The sequence below is a fragment of the Ovis canadensis genome, chromosome 7 (genome assembly GCF_042477335.2).
Source record: "Ovis canadensis isolate MfBH-ARS-UI-01 breed Bighorn chromosome 7, ARS-UI_OviCan_v2, whole genome shotgun sequence".
Lineage (NCBI taxonomy): Eukaryota > Metazoa > Chordata > Mammalia > Artiodactyla > Bovidae > Ovis > Ovis canadensis.
In genome coordinates this window covers 76753257-76766117 of record NC_091251.1, presented here as the reverse complement: position 1 = coordinate 76766117, position 12861 = coordinate 76753257, and the positions used below count along the sequence as shown (strand labels likewise).

The following is a 12861-nucleotide window of genomic DNA, read 5'->3' as shown; positions in this document are numbered from 1 at the left end:
CTAGGCTACTAATTTTGTCCTTTTGAAACTGTTATGTAAATAAACACACAGTACATAATTTTGGGGGATTAGGTTTTTTTTTTTTTCCCACTGAGCATAATTTTCTGGACATTGAGTCAAGTTATTTTGATGTTCTTTTTTATTGGTGAGTAGTATTCTTTGGTGGGTTTCCTTGGTGGCTCAGTGATCAAGAATCTGCCTGCCAATGCTGGGGATGTGGGTTCAATCCCTGGTTTGGGAAGATCCCCTGGAGAAGGGAATGGCAACCCACTCCAGTATCTTGCCCGGAAAGTTTCCTGGACAGAGGAGCCTGGCAGGCTACAGTCCATGGGCTCGCAAAAGAGTCGAACACTTAGCGACTTAGCGACTAAACAACAATATTCCATGGTATAGATATACCATAGTTTGTTTAGTCATTCACCAGGTGAAAGACATCTGGGTGGTTTCCAGTTTTTTGTGACTAAGCTGCTATGAACATTTGTGTACAGGTGTGTGTGTGAGTATAGTTTTTGCTTTTCAGGGATAAATACTCAGGAGTATAACTTGCAGCTCATATGGTAGTTGCATGTTTAGCTTTATAAGAAACTGCAAGACTGTTTTCCAAAGTGGCTGTACCATTGTCCTTTCCTGTCAACAGTAACATTGAGTTATACAGCCTGTCTGTGTTGGGTGTTGTCATTATTTCTTATATTAGCTATTCTGATATATGTGTAGTGATATCTCATTGTGGTTTTAGTGCGTATTTCTATAATGGCTAATGAAGTTGAATATCTTTTTATTTTCTCAGTTGCCATCTGTATATTCTCTTTGTTAATATCATTTGCCCATTTTGTAACTGGACTTTTTTTACTGTTGAGTTTTGAGAGTTCTTTATATTTTCTAGACACTAATCCTTTGTTGGATAAGTGATTTACAAATATTTCATCCCAGTTTATAGCTTGTTTTTTCCTTCTCTTAACAGGGTCTCAAGCAGAGCAAAAATTTTTTATCTTTGATGAAGTCCAATTTATCTATTTTTCCTTCCACAGTTTATGCTTTTAATGTCAAGTGTAGGAATGCTTTGCCTGGGGCTATGTTCTGAAGATTTTTCCTATTTTTTTTCCTAAAAGTTTTAAGGTTTGTGAAGTTATAGCTATATAGTTTATAAGCTATATGCATAACTTATCATCAAAGCCTACTGCTGTTGACATCTTACAAGTTTGAATAAGGTACAGAAACAGTACCTCCCTTTACTCTATTTATATCAATAATATAATTGTCTTAAGTAAGTATTTACTACTAATATATTTAGAACCACATCAGTCAGTGTTGTAATTTTTACTATCATTATTGAACATGACTTAGAAAACTCAAGATGAAAAGTTTATTATATTTACCCATATTTTTGCTTACTCTATTCTTTCTTCCTTCTTCCTGTTGTAGGTTCTTATTTTTATCATTTCCTTTCAGTTCAAAAAACTTTCTTCAGTCATTAACTTATGTTAGGTATCCTGGCAACAGATTCTTTTGGTTGTCTTTCATCTGAGAACATCTTGATTTCTAACATAGTAATAATTCTTTTTACAAATTATTGGTTTTTACTATAGGGACAAATTACTCTTATAGGTGAGTTTCAAGTCTCATCAACTAAAGAAGCTACTTGCCTAATGTTTAGGACCACTTACAGCTGGTGGTAGGTAAGCAATAATAATCTATGTTGTTCAGACCATGCACTGGGAAGACAGAAGATTGGTACAACTTTGCAGCTTCATGTAGGTTCATAATTTTTGTGTTACTGCTCAAAAATGCATTTTAAATGCAGGTATTTAAATAGATGTATTTTATGTTAGTTACCACATATAGAGAATTATGGCAGAAGGTAGTCTAGGAAGTGGAGGCTTGAGCTCCACCATTTCTCATGAGTTATTTGAGGCTCTGCCTTTTTGGATGGTTAGTTTAATAGTTGATCACAAGTAAATGCCTTTCTGAAAAGTCATTGATTTTTATCAATTTCTTTGAAAAACAAGTATTTCTTTCCTTTTGATGTTAAAGTATGCATACCTATCATTTTGGAAAGTGAGTTTCTGGAAATACAAACTTTCAAATATAATAGAAAGTAATCAAAAGAAATAGGTACTAGAAATGCTTTTACGAGTTAACTCATATTTTTGATACTTACTTTGTAGCAGGCATGGTGCTAGTTGCTTCATATACGTGTCTCATTTAATTCTCAAAAAGACTTGAAGTTCACGCAGCTATTGAGAGATGGGTTTTGAATCCAGATCTGTGTGACCGTAAAGCACCTACCTGTTTTTCTTCTACACCCTGGCACCATCTTGTAGCGCTTTGCCATTTGCCTATGCTAGGTTATCCTGTTCCCATGGCATCTATGGCTACTGCTGGAGTGAAGGATCCTGAATTGAACATAATGAAATCTGTTAACATAATGAAATGTAATGAAATCTGTTAAAATATGTAAGTAATACCTTTGTAAGTTTTTAAAAAATGAGTATATGTACCTTTAGATTTGAAATTTTTAATCTGAAATAGGAGTGCAAGGTTGGATTTGACATTCTTGTTGTAGAGGTCACAGTGGGTTCTATACAGAGGAACTGTGGATGTGGGAGCAACCTGGGCCAGTGGGTTCTAATTCTAGGGTGTAACTTTTGATTCACAGAACCATTTTTCTTGGAGATCATTCTACAAGAATGTGAATTTATGGCCTGTATAATTAGTAATTATATCCAGTGAATGAAAATGACATCATGTATGTTGGGCTGGGAGTCTAAAATTGCAGAAAGATGCCAAGGAAGAATGTTCATGGTAAAAATTAGGACCACTAGTCATTCATTGTTGAGCTTGGAGATTAGATGACAGTGCTGTGCATATAAATAATTCCCATCCATGGAAACATGCTGCTGCTGCTGCTGCTAAGTCGCCTCAGTCATGTCCGAATCTGTGCGACCCCATAGACGGCAGCCCACCAGGCTCCCCCGTCCCTGGGACTCTCCAGGCAAGAACACTGGAGTGGGTTGCCATTTCCTTCTCCAATGCATGAAGGTGAAACGTGAAAGTGAAGTCGCTCAGTCGTATCCAACTCTTAGTGACCCCATGGACTGCAGCCTACCAGGCTCCTCCATCCATGGAATTTCCCAGGCAAGAGTACTGGAGTGGGGTGCCATTGCCTCCTCCATGGAAACATGCAATACCTTTTTTTTTTTTTTGCCCAGCGTATATTAAACACCAACATCCTAGTAATAAATCCCACGGTGTAGATTTAACCTTCACTCATTTTCTTTTCGGAGAAGGTAATGGCAGCCCACTCCAGTACTCTTGCCTGGAAAATACCATGGGCGGAGGAGCCTAGTAGGCTACAGTCCATGGGGTCACGAAGAGTCAGACATGACTGAGCGACTTCACTTTCACGTTTCACTTTCATGCATTGGAGAAGGAAATGGCAACCCACTCCAGTGTTCTTGCCTGGAGAATCCCAGGGACGGGGGAGCCTGGTGGGCTGCCATCTATGGGGTCGCATAGAGTCGGACACGACTGAAGCAACTTAGCAGCAGTAGCAGTAGCAGCAGCAGCATTTTCTTTTATACTCCATTTTTCCCTCTCCCAAGTATACCCTCCATTCCCTTTATTAAAATTTACTAATAGTAATTCCATGTTAGAAGAGAGGGCTGTGAAGTATTTGATTAAGAGAACAGGTTTGTGTCAGACAAACCTGTTTTAAACTTGATTCTACAATTTTCTGTGTCCCCTTAAGCAAGTAACCTAAAGAGATTAGGTCTCAGTTTTCTCATATGAAACAGGAATAATAATCATATTTATCTTGTAAGACTATGATGGGATTACATGAAATAACATATAGAACTTAGTGTGGCGCAAAGTACTCTGTAAGTGACAGCTGTTATTATTAGCTATTATTTATTTTTTGGAGAAGAGCATGACAACCCACTCCAGTATTATTGTAAGTAACTTGGAATTAAAAGTCAGCTGGTTTTGTCTTCAAACTTGAGTCTACCAGCCTTAAGTAGTTGGAAGTTTCCTGAACCCAGAAAGAATGAACACGGCCACCAAAGTGTATCCAAATTTAGTGTACATAGGGGTGGCAGAAGTCATATATGAGACCCATTAGAACAGTTTACTGATGTTTTGTGTTAGAAGATAGCTAATTCATTTAACCATCATTGTCTGTGTACCTACTCAGCACAACGTGCTAGACATTTTTCTGACTCTGGTATTGTTCACAGTCCATTTTGCAAATCAAATTCATCCATTTCAATGTTACCCAACTTCTTTTTCTCAGCTAACTATGGATGAATATATATGAGGTATCTGCTAACTCAAATATCAGAAAACTGTTCTCTCTCCATATATATGATGTTGCTTGGATTTAGAGATCAAATTTTGAGATTCCCACTGGGCTTATCTCTTTGCAGGTGGGAAAGCCTCAGTCACCAGTGAAGCCAGTGAACTTGGTGGCCACTGTGAGCAAGTCTGGCCCCTCTCCAGGAAAGAGGCCTGGGAGTTCCCCTCCTGACCCGCTCAGAAATGTGTGGTCTCACACCAGAGTTCCGTGCTTGTGTCCTTTGGGGAAACACAGACGTGGTTGGGGTGGGCTGAGCTATCTTGCTCTCTCCGTGTGCTGAGTGTCTCATATCACAGAGAAAAAGGAGCTGATGAAGCATTCATCAGTCTGTGTTCAGTAAGACAGTGGCTGTGGCTTCATTGCAATAAAGTGTTAATCTCCTTCATCTGTTTTCATTTTGCTAATCTACTACAGCAGGCACAAAAAACTAAATTTGTTAATTAAATGTCCCACTCTCTGAAGGAAGACACTTGGAAAATGGAAAAATATTCATTAGCAGCAGGGAAAAAAAAAGCCAGAGGATAATTTGAAATCTTGAAACTTCTGCAGTTGGAATAACAATAAAAAGAGGAGAGATGGCCATAAAATAGTCTGTTCTTGGCATTGTTTAATTGGCCTATTTATTTTTCTGTCTCCGAAGCTGTCTTTAGTGACACCTACTGATAAGAGCCAATCGGAACCGTAGCTGAATTCCTTCGGGCTGGACCTGCCAACAAACTGCTCAGCCCTCCAGATGTTGCTGCTTTGTGAGAAATGAGAACTCTATAAACCAGGCTCACCCTTCCTCCTGGGGTGAACGCAAAGACAGTCTGATATGGAAAATCGCTGCTCAGCACCATGAACAATGCGCTCCAATGAGGGGATGGGCCAGTTCTTATTTGTCTTGGTGGAACAGACAGCCATGGAACCTAATGCAAGAATTTCAGCTGGCAACCATTCAAAATGTGACTATACATTGAAATCGCTCAACAAAAGGAGGCCTTTTTAGCTAGAAAAAGTCCAACAGTGGATTTAAACAAATACCTAGGATAATTTACAGAGAAGGTTAAAGGTGGAGCATACACCATTACCTTAGGTTGAACATGTCTCTACCTCTTTGTCTTTTTCAGATTCCATTCTTTTGTGTTATGTAACAAATGAGAAAGATGCTGCAGTGAATAGCCTCATGGCACATCCTAACTGTCAATGAGTGATAGTCCATGAGCACTGGTAGTTCTGGGAATAGAATAAAATGAGCTAAAGTGAATTCATTCTTGTCCTCTGGACCAGAGTGTCCCAATCTTTCTTTGTACCAGACACACTAATGACCTTGCTGTGAAATGAGAAAATCGATCATTCTTCTTTTTCCCTGAGCCAGTCCCTCAGCCAGTTGTCTGTCCGTCCTTATCTTCTACCTCCACCTACATTATACACACTCATGCACCCCATGACAACTGATTAAGGCCAGCCTCGATATATGATGAGACACTCATCTTTTCATGATGTAATCTCCAAATAAATAAGCCTTTTGACTCATGTAATGGGTATTCTTCTTACTTATGATATTTACTTGTTAATTTATTACTTATTAGATGTTTACTTATGATATTTGACTTAATAAGTTAATCTCACATATATACTTACAATCACATCTTATATGTAAAGATACATTATTTGAGAACCAACTTCTTGAGTTCGCATGTGACATAGTTTTTATTTGAACTCTTTACATCAACCTTGGTGACAGTCAAGATGTAACAGAGCCTTTGTCAGTAGAGCTATTTTTTCAAATCACCTAGTATATAGTTTCCTAGAGTCTGTTGCCATCATTTTGATTTCATGTTTTGAATCTGAATGTGAAATACAGTACTGCAAATTTTATTCCAGCCACATGTACCCATTTGCATAGTATTGGGATTTTTAAAAAAATCACCCTGTGGTCCCTACAATAGAACCACTTAAGTGAACCTTGAAAGTCTCATTAACTTGAGAGCCAACATGCGGAATTTTCAAACATCCAGCAATAATGACTAAATCTGTGGTAATTTTTTCTTTTTAAAATACTGTTCATATCAGATAACTTCTGCAGACTTCTAAAGCTAGCACTGATTGAGCCTGTTTCAGTCTAATGAGTCTCCATCCAGTGGCATTTGTTGTTTAGAATAAAGTAATTGAGAAAGCATCCCCATTATATACTTGGCAAATATTCCATATAAGGTGACTCTTTTATAAGAGATTTGAGGGGAAATTTTGCCTTATAATCATTCAGCATATTCAGTATATTCAAACATTACCACATGCCATCTCTTCTTTCTATAAAGTCTACTATCATATCTACACCCCAAGTTCCTACTAAGAAGTTGGCAGAAAGAAATATTAATCTCTGAGGATGACTTTGTGTCTTATAGAATTAGGAGGTACTGGTGAAGAAATGATGCTTCAGATGCCAGCTGTCTAAGATTATAGTCTCCTCAGATAATTTCAAAACAGGACAGATGTAGAGTACGACAAATAAGTAATGGTGTAAGAATGAAACGGTAAGCCTAAAAAAACCAATATTTAGATGAATTGCTCCTGGTATTGGGTGAACGGATGTTTGAGTAGATTATCAGAGTGAGGGAAAAGCATTATCTCCTTTTGTATTTAATCCTGGAGGACTTTGTGGAGGAAGAGGAATTTTTGGCCTTTGATTTGAGAAGTGAGACTGGGTAAAGTATTGTAGAATAGGTCCAAAGGAAACAGTATGTATAAATGGTTATAGGAAAGTTCAGTTGGACTACGAAGGAGGTTGACTAACACGAAGCAGAAGCTGAGGGGAGAAGAAAGAAGCTGATAAATTGGGGTTGGTAGTTGATAGGCACTTCAACTGAACAGAGAAGAAAATGGGAAGTTTATTAGCTTAGAAAAGAAGGGGAAGTAGATTTATAACGATAATTAAGGAGGATGGCTATTAGAATGTGATGTTGATGGAAGGTGAGGGCTGAAAAAAGACCTAAAGGTCATCGCAGAATAGAGAACAGTCATCTAACTTGGAAAGACATGATGAGATAGGGTGCTAAGGTTTTTCCCTGAGGTTTGGGAAGAGTATAGAAGATATATATATTAATGATATTTATGTTATTAAATTAGGTTATACTTTTCACACACATGTGTAACTAAGTTTATTTGTGTCAGGTCTATTTATTTGTAAATACTTTGGAGATTAGATGCTCAAGTCATAGAATGTAGTCAGATATCACCTGTCAGTCATTTTATTAGTCAAAAGGTACTTAGGGTATATTCAATGAATGCTTGTTAAACCTAACTGTGTGCTTGGGTCTATACAATGAATGTGGTAAGTCACTTCAGTCATGTTTGACTCTTTGCGACCTAATGACCTGTAGCCCTTACGATTATACAGTGGAAGTGAGAAATAGATTTAAGGGACTAGATCTGGTAGACAGAGAACCTGATGAACTATGGACGGAGGTTGGTGATATTGTACAGGAGACAGGTATCAAGACCATCTCCAAGAAAAAGAAATGCAAAAAAGCAAAATGGCTGTCTGAGGAGGCCTTACAAATAGCTGTGAAGAGAAGAGAAGAGAAAAACAAAGGAGAGAAGGAAAGATATACCCATTTGAATGCAGAGTTCCAAAGAATAGCAAGGAGAGATAAGAAAGCCTTCCTCAGCGATCAGTGCAAAGAAATAGAGGAAAAAAATAGAATGGGAAAGACTAGAGATCTCTTCAAGAAAATTAGAGATACCAAGGGAAATTTTCATGCAAAGATGGGCTCAATAAAGGACAGAAATGGTCGGGACCTAACAGAAGCAGAAGACATTAGGAAGACGTGGCAAGAATACATAGAAGAACAGTACAAAAAAGATCTTCACGACCCAGATAATCATGATTGTGCGATCACTCACCTAGAGCCAGACATCCTGGAATGTGAAGTCAAGTGGGCCTTAGGAAGCGTCACAGAGAACAAAGCTAGTGGAGGTGATGGAATTCCAGTTGAGCTATTTCAAATCCTAAAAGATGATGCTGTGAAAGTGCTACCCTCCATATGGCAACAAATTTGGAAAACTCAGCAGTGGCCACTCACAGCAGTTCACTGGAAAAGGTCAGTTTTCATTCCAGCCCCAAAGAAAGGCAGTGCCAAAAATGGTCAAACTACTACACAATTGCACTCATCTCACATGCTAGTAAAGTAATGCTCAACATTCTCCAAGCCAGGCTTTAGCAATATGTGAACCATGAACTTCTAGATGTTCCAGCTGGTTTTAGAAAAGGCAGAGGCACCAGAGATCAAATTTCCAACATCTACTGGATCATCAGAAAAGCAAGAGAATTCCACAAAAATATCTATTTCTGCTTGACTATGCCAAAGCCTTTGACTGTGTGGATCATAATAAACTGTGGAAAATTCTGAAAGAGATGGGAATACCAGACCACCTGATCTTCCTCTTGAGAAATCTGTATGCAGGTCAGAAAGCAACAATTAGAACTGAACATGGAACAACAGACTGGTTCCAAATAGGAAAAGAAGTACGTCAAGGCTGAATATTGTCACCCTGCTTATTTAACTTCTATGCAGAGTACATCATGAGAAACACGTGCTGGAGGAAGCACAAGCTGGAATCAGGATTGCTGGGAGAAATATTAATAACCTCAGATATGCAGATGATACCACGCTTATGGCAGAAAGTGAAGAACTAGAGAGCCTCTTGATAAAAGTGAAAGAGGAGAGTGAAAAAGTTGGCTTAAAGCTCAACATTCAGAAAACGAAGATCATGGCATCTGGTCCCATCACTTCATGGGAAATAGATGGGGAAACAGTGGCTGGCTTAATTTTTCTGGGCTCGAAAATCACTGCAGATGGTGATTGTAGCCATAAAATTAAAAGATGCTTACTCCTTGGAAGGAAAGTTATGACCAACATAGATAGTATATTAAAAAGCAGAGACATTACTTTGCCAACAAAGGTCCATCTAGTCAAGGCTACGATTTTTCCAGTGGTCATGTATGGATGTGAGAGTTGGGCTATAAAGAAAGCTGAGTGCAGAAGAATTGATGCTTTTGAACTGTGGTGTTGGAGAAGACTCTTGAGAGTCCCTTGGACTGCAAGGAGATCCAACCAGTCCATTCTAAAGGAGATCAGTCCTGGGTGTTCATTGGAAGGACTGATGTTGAAGCTGAAACTGCAATACTTTGGCCACTTGATGCAGAGAGCTGACTCATTTCAAGACTCTGATGCTGGGAAAGATTGAGGGCAGGAGGAGAAGGGGACGACAGAGGATGAGATGGCTGGATGGCATCACCGACTAATGGACATGGGTTTGGGTGGACTCCAGGAGTTGGTGATGGACAGGGAGGCCTGGTGTGCTGTGGTTCATGGGGTTGCAAAGAGATGGACATGACTGAGCGACAGAACTGAACTGAACTGAGTTACTCTACAATATTGTGGGTTTTTTTTTTGCCATACATTGACATGAATCAGCCATGTGTTCCCCCATCCTGAACCCTCCTCCCACCTCCTTCCCCATCCCATCCCTCTGGGTTGTCTCAGTTCACTGACTTTGAGTGCCTTGTTTCATACACTGAACTTGGACTAGTCATCTATTTCACATAGGGTAATATACATGTTTCAATGCTATTCTCTCAAATCATCCCACCCTTGCTTTCTCCCACAGAGTCCAAAAGCCTGTTCTTTGTGTCTCTTTTGCTGTCTCACATATAGGGTCATCATTACCATCTTTCTAAATTCCATATACATGTTTTAATAGACTATATTGATGTTTTCCTTTCTGACTTACTTCACTCTGTGTAATAGGCTCCAGATTCATTCACCTCATTAGAACTGATTCAAATGCGTTCTTTTTAATAGTTGAGTAATATTCTATTGTGTATATGTACCACAACTTTCTTATCCATTCATCTGCTGATGGACATCTAGGTTGCTTCCATGTCCTAGCTATTTTAAACAGTGCTGCAATGAGCATTGGGGTGCATGTGTCTCTTTCAATTCTGGTTTCCTTGGTGTGTATGCCCAGCAGTGGGACTGCTGGGTTGTATGGCAGTTCTATTTCCAGTTTTTAAGGAATCACTGCACTGTTCTCCATAGTGGCTGTACTAGTTTGCATTCCCACCAGCAGTGTAAGAGGGTTCCCTTTTCTCCACACCCTCTCCAGCATTTATTGTTCATAGACTTTTTGATAGTAGCCATTCTGACCAGTGTGAGATGGTACCTCATTGCGGTTTGATTTACATTTCTCTGAGCATCTTTTCATGTGTTTGTTAGCCATCTGTATGTCTTTGGAGAAATGTCTGTTCAGTTCTTTGGCCCATTTTTTGATTGAGTCATTTATTTTTCTGGTATTGAGCTGCATGAGCTGCTTGTATATTTTTGAGATTAATTTTTGTCAGTTGCTTTGCTTGCTATTATTTTCTCCCATTCTGAAGGTTGTCTTTTCACCTCACTTATAGTTTCCTTCATTGTGCAAAAGGTTTTCAGGTTATTTAGGGTCCCTTTATTTATTTTTGTTTTTATTTCCATTAGTCTGGGAGGTGGGTCATAGAGGATCTTGCTGTGATTTATGTCAGAGAGTATTCTATGTTTTCCTCTAAGAATGTTATAGTTTCTGGTCTTATATTTAGATCTTTAATCCATTTTGAGTTTATTTGTGTGTGTGGTGTGAGAAGGTGTTCTAGTTTCATTCTTTTACAGGTGGTTGGCCAGTTTTCCCAGCACCACTTGTTAAAGAGATTGTCTTTTCTCCATTGTATATTTTTGCCTCCTTTGTCAACAATAAGGTGTCCATAGGTGCATGAATTTATCTCTGGGCTTTCTATTTTGTTCCATTGATCTATATTTCTGTCTTTTTGCCAGTAGCATATTGTCTTGATGACTATAGCTTTGTAGTATAGTCTGAAGTCAGGCAGGTTGATTCTTCCTGTTCCATTTTTCTTTCTGAAGATTGCTTTGGCTATTCGAGATTTTTTTGTGTTTCCATACAAACTGTGAAATTATTTGTTCTAGTTCTGGAAAAATACCATTTATAACTTGATAAGGATTGCCTTGAATCTACAGACTGCTTTGTGTAGTAAACTCATTTTCACTATATTGATTCTTCTGATCCATGAACATGGTGTATTTCTCCATCAATTTGTTTCATCTTTGATTTCTTTCATTAGTGTTTTATAGTTTTCTATATATAGGTCTTTTGTTTCTTTAGGTAAACTTATTCCTAAGTATTTTATTCTTTTAATTGCAATGGTGAATGGGATTATTTCCTTAATTTCTGTTTTCTCATTGTTAACCTATAAGAATGCAAGAGATTTATGTGTATTAATTTTATATCCTGCAACTTTTCTATATTCATTGATTAGCTCTAGTAATTTTCTGGTGATGTCTTTAGGGTTTTCTATGTAGAGGATCATGTCATCTGCAAACAGTGAAAGTTCTACTTCTTCTTTTCCAATCTTGATTCTTGTTATTTCTTTTTCTTCTCTGATTGTTCTGGCTAAAACTTCTGAAACTATGTTGAATAGTAGTGGTGAGAGTGGGCACCCTTGTGTTGTTCCTCACTTTAGGGAAAATGCTTTCAATTTTTCACCATTTAGGATAATGTTTGCTGTGGGTTTATCATATATGGCTTTTATTATGTTGAGGTATAGAACTCTTTATTGCTAATTGCACATATTTTATATTATTCTTATTTTGTTTAACAGTGTTATCTATTTGGGGAGAGGGTGTTTCATGAGTGGAAAAAATCCAGGTTTTGGCCTTAGATTGACCTGAATTTTAGCCCTGTCTCAAAAACTTATGAGATTTGTAACACTGGGAAATACTTAACCTCTAAAGTTGTATTCATAAAATGGAGATAATGATATTTACTTTATAAGGACATGAATTAAAGAAAAAAGACTAGTTGAAAGGTAAAACAAGAAAACAGCTAACAGGAGTTAATAGATTTGGCCAGGGGGGTAAATGTAATGATTCTTAGGTTTTAAACTTGTATGACTGGGAAAATTTTTGAAAAAGTAATGAAAATGGAGAAATCAGGAGGAAGAAAGGACTTGATGACATACTGAGATGCCAAAAATACATCTGAATGGGAGTGGGCCATTAAGCAGTTGAATATGACCATTAAGCCTTGTAAATGTGTAAGAATTATAGATTTATTCATGTAGAATTAAGCAGCAGATGAGATTTCTAGAGTGCAAAAATAAAAAAAGTAAAGAACAGAATCTTGGAGGACACATCAGTTTATGGAACAGAGAAGAAAGAGGGGGCCTCCCGGGTGGCTCAAACAGTAAAGTATCTGCCTGTAATGCAAGAGACCTGGGTTTGATCCCTGGGTTGGGAAGATTCCCTGGAGAAAGAAATGGCAACCTGATCCAGTATTTTTGCCTGGGAAATCCCATGGACAGAAGACCCTGGCGGGCTACCATCCATGGATTGCAGAGTCGGACATGAATGAGTGACTAAAGAGGACCTAGAGAAGAAGCCAGAGTAGAAATGGCCATATTTTGGGTGCCATGAGAG

The 12861-nt window shown here is 38.2% G+C and overlaps 1 protein-coding gene across 26 annotated transcripts in view; it reads left to right on the top strand.

Annotated features, from left to right (window-relative positions):
* Window positions 1-12861, top strand: part of LOC138443734 (uncharacterized) — a 434643-nt gene that overhangs the window by 45583 nt on the left and 376199 nt on the right. For 10 of the 26 annotated variants that reach the window (XR_011258272.1, XR_011258257.1, XR_011258278.1 and 7 more), the window contains one exon: window positions 4995-5869. The exons of 8 other annotated variants lie outside the window; for them this stretch is intronic. The gene's annotated coding sequence lies outside the window, so the exon portion shown is untranslated. Of the gene's footprint in view, window positions 1-4424; window positions 5870-12861 lie in introns of those variants that run through there. 8 more of the 26 variants (XR_011258276.1, XR_011258275.1, XR_011258264.1 and 5 more) reach the window with 2 other exon arrangements.